Genomic DNA, 8,446 nt, shown 5'->3' on the forward strand with positions numbered 1-8,446 from the left:
AGAGAGAGAGAGAGAGAGAGAGAGAGAGAGAGAGAGAGAGAGAGACGAGGTAGCGAGCGAAAGGAAAAGAGTAAAAGAAGGCGTGCGGAGTGAACGATAGAAGGTGGAAGCGAGCGAGGCCAAAGAAGGGTAGCCCTGTGGGTGGGTTAGGCAGGGATGAGTGGGTTGAAAGGAATCTTTCCGATAGAGGCTGGTAAGCCCCCAACCCCCCCCCCCCTCTTATGCCGCCAGCAACCGCTTCCCCCGTTCCTCCTGAACAAGCCCCGCGTCGGTCTTTCGTCTGGGCATCGGTGGAAGGAAGTACCGAGTGCCCGAAAGGCGGCGTGCTTGTGCGGGCACGGTGTGTGTCCGATGTTATCTGTGGTTGCCATGGGGATGCTATTGATTGGCCAACGCGCCGACAGACGTCACGGGAGTCGCGGCGCCACTCCGACTATTGCCTGCCCCCGCCTCCTCGCACCCCTCCTTCAGACCTCGTCCACCACTTCCCCTCTCGCTCTATCTCTCTCTTTTACCCCGATTTACCCTGTTTCGCCCAGCCGGCAACCAGCCGCCCTCCGAACCTACGTATCCCTCGCGCGCGTTTACTAGTCCACTCACACGCGGTAGGTACTAGTGGCCCCTGTTCCACGCGTTCGACCGCGCGTACAAACGCATCCAAACACAGGGAAACGCACTATACGCGTCCATCTAACCGCGCCACTGCTCGTCGTGCATCCTCGTACACCCGTCCCACCCAGCGACCACCCATCCACCCACTCTCGTATTTCCCTCTATGCCCCACCATACACTCGGTAACCTGAACTCTCTCGTGCAACTAACACCGACCCCTTCTCGACCGCTAACCCCGTGACGAAGGAACACTCTTGCGCCAAACAGTGACGCCGTTCCTGGAAGCCGTCGACGGGGGTTGGGGGAGGCGGAAGGTAATCGTGGCCCGTTGTATTGCATGCGAATAGAGGTAGACATTTCTCCTCGTATGTTCCGCTTCCGTGGACGGTTGGGGAGCGAGGGGAGACATCAGCTGAGCGGCGACGTTGTGACGCGGTCGTTCGATTATCTTGGACGCTTCTCTCTCTCTCTCTCTCTCTCTCTCTCTCTCTCTCTCTCTTGGATCCCGTGACGTTTAACGATTACTCCCGGGGAAATAATGCTGGGTAGACTTGATGGCACAAATACGACGTGGGCGTAGATGAGTGGCCGCGATCCGTCATGGGGGATATTTATTTGAGCGAGAAGAAGAAGTTTGTACTGTGTTTTCGACAGACGTTAATGTTGAAAGTCACTTACGGCATTAAAATATTATTGGTTCTCATTCGAGGTTCGTGGAACTCTAATTATTGAATTATACAGTTGGATCTGGGCAACTTCGACGTCGATACTTGTAGATAAACCTGGTTGGATATACGTTGCGTCAAGGAATGGTGGACGTTGTTGTTCATGAACGAAACTGAGCAAAGCAAAAAGTTTTACATAGGGAAAGGTGGAATCAATCATCAACGATAACGTTGGGTAGGTTAGCCATGGGTTTGGTGTAAATGTTTCGGCATTTACACGCGTTTCTAGTCACGTGTTTCTGCAACAGTTGCGTGTTGCACTTTTGTTAGGTTGTTGCAATGTAGGTAGCTTTTATTTGACGTTGGTATTATATTGAACATTCTACGAATTTTATTAGTCAGAATAAGATTAAATCGACTTTGTACACGTTTTTCATTGAATTACAAGTCTTAAATTCATTACGGAATTATTATATTAAATTTGAAGGTGACTGGTCATTTATATGAAGTTTATTTATAAATTTTTTTTAAATATCCGCCTTTTAATGCACATGGAAAAAATGACAGAATTTAACTGATTCTGAGATGTTTTCCTTAATTAATTTTAGTGTTTAACATAACCGATTTGACTGCTATATTAGATAGTACCTTAAAACGAGTAGAGTACCCTGTCGAAATTTGCAATTAAAAAAGAACCGTTAAATACAGGATGTGCAACGTTAGTGTTGCCACCAAATTTCAGGAATTTGCTTGAACTTTACTAAAAATTGTGTTTGATAAAAGTTGAATTATATTTAAGTATGCACAACTTTCGTGAATCGGATGTCGTTTATTTGCATTTTCTTCGGGGATATGAATGTTGCCGATAGTTTTTTAAACGACACAAATAATACCTTATCTCTGAGTTATGTAAATACAGTGATTCCTCGATCAATGCGACACGAACAACGACGTTATTCCTACCACTGGGGGGTACCCATCTGGATCCCATCAAAACAAACTAAACAATGTCTAAGCAGAGGCTCGCCTTTGTGCAAAAAACAAATTTATGAGGTGCTGAGAACTTTCCCGCCTTGCCACGACTGCTCCGAAACGGACCGAGTCTGTCGCACTCATCGAGACATTACTGTACTGTTATTTTTGGTCCTATAACCACCCTGAAAATCGTCACTAATCTACTAATAAAAGGTCCCCGAAAACATTAAAATAAAGGATAACAGAAAATGCTTATTTGGTGCCAGTTGGTCAACACACGAATGCAACCCAGTATGGGCGCCATTTTGAAGTTTCCCGGCGCCAAGTGCGGTCCGTTCGAGGGGACGGCGATCGAGCAATTCCTATTAAATTTCAAATTCTACGATAACCGAAACCCGTTGTCGAGCACAACAATCCTACATTTAACACTCTTGCGGACCTGACTTCGACCAGATCTGTTTGTATTCGTTCCTTCGTGTGCACACGCACACTGCGGGGAACGGAAGTGTGCAGGCGAACGGTGCAGCGGAAAGGGTGGGTTCGGGCTCTACGATAGGAGCGGAGAAGAAAACCGGCGACTTCTACGAGACCGTGGCCAGCCATCCTGGCGCCTAACGAGTCGTATAAAACACGCCGCGCCGTCCTGTCCCCGCGAGTGGCGTGCTCGCACGCGAGCACCGAGGAACGTGCCTCTCCGTCAATGGGGAGTATAAAGAACCCATGGGGAGGGTGAGGAGGGACAGAAGAACGAACGGTAAACGCGGGACGAATTCCCCCGCGCAAATAGCTCGATTAGTATCTGCCTAATGGATCGTAATCGATCGCGGTCGGTGAAAGGGCCGGTGGGATTGATAAGCGGCGGAGGCACCGGTGTTTTCGGGAGGAATTGGAGGCAGTCCTTTATTCGCGTGCTCGATCGCGGATCACGTGAAACGCCGACTGAGAGGGAATACAAAATATACGTGTACATGTACTATATTGGATTGGCCGAAATGTAATTACGGATTTCTGCAGTAGACGGCGCTTTTGCTTGTTTGGTGTTTCAATATAAAACATTGCTCTGAAGTACAGTAATGTCTCCATAAGTGCGACGTACTCATGGAAATATTACTGTATATTGGATTGGGTCATATGTAATTGTCGTTGGAGTAAGTTGGAGTAAAGTGCGTTGATTGATTGAGGCACTTCGCTCGCACCACCTAAAGGCGTTAGCCCACTCCAGGCTGTTTGAAAATTATAGGTACTTTTGTAAACTTTTTCTGGGAATGCAATAAACTAAACTGGAAGTCAGTTGCAAAGCCTATCATACACATTCATGTGTATGTTCAAATATACAAAAATATTTTTTTCATACAAAGTCCTGATGTTGGTGTCAATTCTATAGAGTGTGTAGAGCATTTTTTTGGCCAACGATCGCTAGGTTTGAACTAGAAGATAATACAAGAATTTTTAATTTTTTAGAAGAAATTTACTGGGGAAGTACTCGAACAATGCACTTTACTGGGTCATACATTTTTTTCGGGAACTCCAAATGACCTGTAGTCCCTTGCCGTCACGGTGGTTGCTTTATGTCTAATGATAAAGCAGTCGAAAAACAACAGTCAGCAAGTGTAGGTCGAGTACTATAGTACAATTTTCTGGTGTAGTTAAAATGGAGAAATCAAAACAGCGTGTTCGTTGTGTACTGTTGTGGAAGTTCCAGAACGGCTAATTAATGCAACCAGTACTGCGAATAAGATATGTGACTTTATTGGTGAAGGTGTAGTATCGGAACGTACAGTGCCGAAATTAGTTTGGTAAAATTTCATTTCAGAGATACGGCAGTTCATCGATACGTTCTTTTTGTCAAGACTACCTAACATTTTTGCTTTAGGGTTTGACAAGCTGCCAAATAAATGGGAAAAAGTTGTATTTAATAATGGGGAATACATTTTAGATTAATTCATCCTGTGATTTTTTTTAGAAGAGTAATAAAGTTGGTGCCAAAGTACGGCAATTAAGTATGACTCAACCCAATGCATATTCTAAACTTCTAAACGCTAAAGCACAGTAATGCTCGATTAATGTGCGCGGATCCGGTACACCTTGTTGCGAACACTATCGAGGACGATGCAGTTGAAGGAATTATCAAGGACTGTTTTCTTTCTCCAGCTCGTTTGCCACTGAATAGATTGAGAGGTGAAGTGAAAAACATTAAGTGCGAGTGAAATACGGGGAAAGCTTCTTATTATAGCGACCGGTGTGACGTAGAGAGACTATAAAGTCGATAGAACTGGCTCGGACAGCTTGCGATTACACCCGTCCTTCGATTTACGCGCAGTATTCGTTCCATCTAGATTTTTTTTTTATATTTTTATACCTTATACTGCCTTTTCTCTTGAGAATTTTTTTTTGTCGTACAGGCAGACTCCATGTAAACAGTTTTTATTCGCATAAAGAAGAATCACATGTAGCAAACATTCCGCGTAAATCGAGGGACGGATGTACCAGGGGAGCGTGGGGTAATTACGAACACCTAATCAAACAAAACAAATAAAATGAAATCCGAGTGAGAAACGAATTTGTTTCTTACTTATAATCACACTTAAACTATTCATCTATAAATTACAATATCCAATTTTGGAAAAATTATAATAAAAAAAACAAAGTCTTCCTGTTCGTGATTACCCGACTGCAATGCAGTAATCACAAACACTGCATGGGGTTATCACGAACAGAGTACTAATAAAAACTAATTATCACATAAGTTGCACAGAAAGTCTGTGGATGTGGTTTCACCACTTTCATTTGCCCATAACTTACATTTATAACACATGATCCAGTCTTCAGTAGCCCCCACCCAATTTGTTCGTCAATACTCCACGACGTCAAAAAATAAAAAAAAATTATTTTAGAGGTTAAAATCAGACAACAGACAACACGTTAGTCATTAAATGTTGTCTAATATGGATTTATTTCAATTTGAATAAATCTAACTACATGCAATTGAAAATGGACAAAATGTTACTTGAAAAACGGTGAAAATAATCAATTTTGTCCATTTTGAATGGCGTGCGCGACCTCTGTTTATTACTTTCTTCTTAGCACTGGATACGAGCTAAACTCTCAACTAATGGAGGGAGAAGATTAGTTTTCCTTTTCTAATACACAGTAATCATTGCGTTTGTGTTTACCTCACTCTCCCCTAACTGGGCAAGAAGTGTAAATATTAACCGGGCATTACTGCTTACAGAATGTTAATAAAAATGTGGGCCACTTTCACATAGTGAATTCTACAGGCCAAATTAATTGTAAGACGAAAATCAAGAATGGCGAAATTCCGTTCGACGCTTCGGTTCCGACTTATTAATTGTTAAAAATATGGACAAAATACGGCGTGAAATACGTCTGGCTCGATGGGTTATACATACGACTTACAACAATTTATTCCCAGCTGATACACGAAATCGATCAATGACCTACAGTGAGTGTAAAAAGTATTCGTACACCCTTTAAAACGGAATAACTCTTTTAAAATTGGACCAAATGACTTGAGTTTTTTTGTGAAGTTAAAGACGCCAATTTACTAAATGATGTGAAAAAAAAATTTGAAAAAGTTGTAAATGGTCCGAATCGCAAAGAAAATATTAAACGTCGTGTTTTACAACTTTTTAATCTGAGGCTATAATGAAAATTTAATAAATACATATCGAAGATTTATGTTAGTTATGTACATACTGAAACTTTCATTGAAATCGGTTAATACAGAAACGAGCGACAGACATCAAAAGATGTGAGAATTGTTAGATTTACTACAGTTGTAGATCGAAAGTCGGGAAAAACTGCGATTTTCAACATTTTTAATCGTTTGTATCTCGTAGCAACGTTAACCGATTTTGATGAAATTTTCAACATGTATATAACTAACATAAATCTTCGATATGTATTTATTAAATTTTCATTATAGCCTCAGATTAAAAAGTTGTAAAACACGACCTTTAATATTTTCTTCGCGATTCGGACCAATTGCAACTTTTTCAAATTTCTTTTTCACATCATTTAGTACATTCATGTCTCTAACTTCACAAAAAAAACTCAAGTCATTTGGACCAATTTTAAAAGAGTTGTTCCGTTTTAAAGGGTGTACGAATACTTTTTACACCCACTGTATATTTATGAATGAAAATAAACCAAATGAATGTAATCAACTCGTGAAACAATTGAAGTGTACGCCTCTTAAGTAGAATAACTCGCCGTGTCAGAGATATTTGCCGCATATTTCGTCCGTATCTTTCAATAATTAATAAGTCGGAAACAAAGCCGCGAATGCAATTTCATCGTTCTTGATTTTCGTCTCACAGTTAGTGTGACGTGTACAATCTACCATTCGGAAGTGTTCCATAATTTTTATTAACATCCTATATATGTATGGAACGTGCGAGCCTATCTGGCGGAATCAATTTAATCGGACGATGGCTGAAATAATAAATCATGCGAGAATTTAGTGCCGCGTCGGAAAATTAATACTGGCTATGGAGGCTTCGAACTGTTCTTTTTCTTCAATTTCGTATCGGGCTCGTTAAGCGGGTGTTAAACTTGTAATTGGTGGCCCATAATGTACTGCTTGAGCCGACTTGTTTTCCGACGAAATGTTTAAAAAACACAAAAATTTGCATGACATTTCGTTCATAGGACATGGGTATCCTTTTAATTTCCATCCAGATAGAGTTTATTTTATATCTTTCCTTGCAATTATTTCATCCTTGCGCTGTAATTTAATCTAATTCCCGCCGTATGTGCATATTTTATGTTTCGTGTTTTACTAAATTCTCTTTAATTAAATGATACACTTTTAATGTGACTCCGAAAATCTGAGACGGTTTAAAATTTTTTCGGTATTTTAAAATTGTTCGGTTTTGAGAAATGTCTTTTACAAACTATTTGTAGCGGATTTTAATATGGTTAGTAACTTTGGTGCACAGCAGAAATGCTTATTGAAAAGAAAGATGTCTACACAGTATGCAAATGTTCACATCTGATTAATGATCATATTATATGTATACATATGTAGTTACATTAGCTATCTCCACCACTTGCCCCTAGTGAAAATTTTTCACTTTCGTTAAACGACTACCAGGAAAAGTTACTATAATTTCTCGAATATTAATGATTCTTTTTCTATGCATCAGTATTTCAACTAGAAATGAAGTAATTAAAATTTGACCGTAACTATACATTTTCGAGAGTTCACTGCTAAAAGTAAGTTGATGGTAAAGGGTTACAATTGTCAGTTCTCATAATTGTATTAGTTAGATATTCATGAGGCCCATAGAATATGAACTATATCTACTGATATCGCAATGACGGTCCATGGACGAATGGTGGCTATGAACGATCAATTCTAAACTTCGTTTATTCGACTATCAACCCTTGAGATGTCCATTATAAAGACTAGATATTTAATCGACCAATTTGTTCCTCTCTATTCCATTCAATCGCTTCATTCATATTTATTTGGGAAGATATCCCTGTCCCTCAGCGAATAAATAAATCACGAGCCATTTCTGTCTTCGTAATTGAATATCAAAGCGCGTCGGTGCAACCGGTTTTGAATAAATCATCGTAAATATACGTGAAACGTTGAAACATTATCCGAAAGAATTTTCCAGGGGTCTCTGAATTATGTAGGTACACTCGTTCGTTATCTTCGCGATCTGGCAGAGGTACGGGATTGGCAGGGATTCTCGTGGATCCCCGATTATATTTAGATCGATCATCGTATTAGTAATTAGAATCTGATATTTCTGCGGCGTGCTTACATAATATATTGAATTTATTTCCCTGTTATGCCGTTGAAATTCCATCCGAATTTACGACACAACCGTCGGTAACTCAACACCTATTGACACACTTGCCTTTAATGGGACACGAGCCACAGAGGGAGAGGCAGAGAAAGACAGAGCGAGAGAGAGAGAGAGAGAGAGAGAGAGAGAGAGAGAGAGAGAGAGAGAGAGAGAGAGAGAGAGAGAGAGAGAGGTCGTGTGTATCACGACGAACGTTATACAAAATCGGATTATATCAAAGGAAGACGCCCGAGAGCGCAGTTTAATTGCAACTCGAATAATGAAATTCTGTTCATTGCCTGGTGAATCTTAATTCAGCATCGGGACACCGACGCGCGGCGTCGAGCATGCGGAGTATTTCCGAGCCCATAT

This window comes from Dufourea novaeangliae, unplaced genomic scaffold (assembly GCF_001272555.1).
Source record: "Dufourea novaeangliae isolate 0120121106 unplaced genomic scaffold, ASM127255v1 scaffold144, whole genome shotgun sequence".
Lineage (NCBI taxonomy): Eukaryota > Metazoa > Arthropoda > Insecta > Hymenoptera > Halictidae > Dufourea > Dufourea novaeangliae.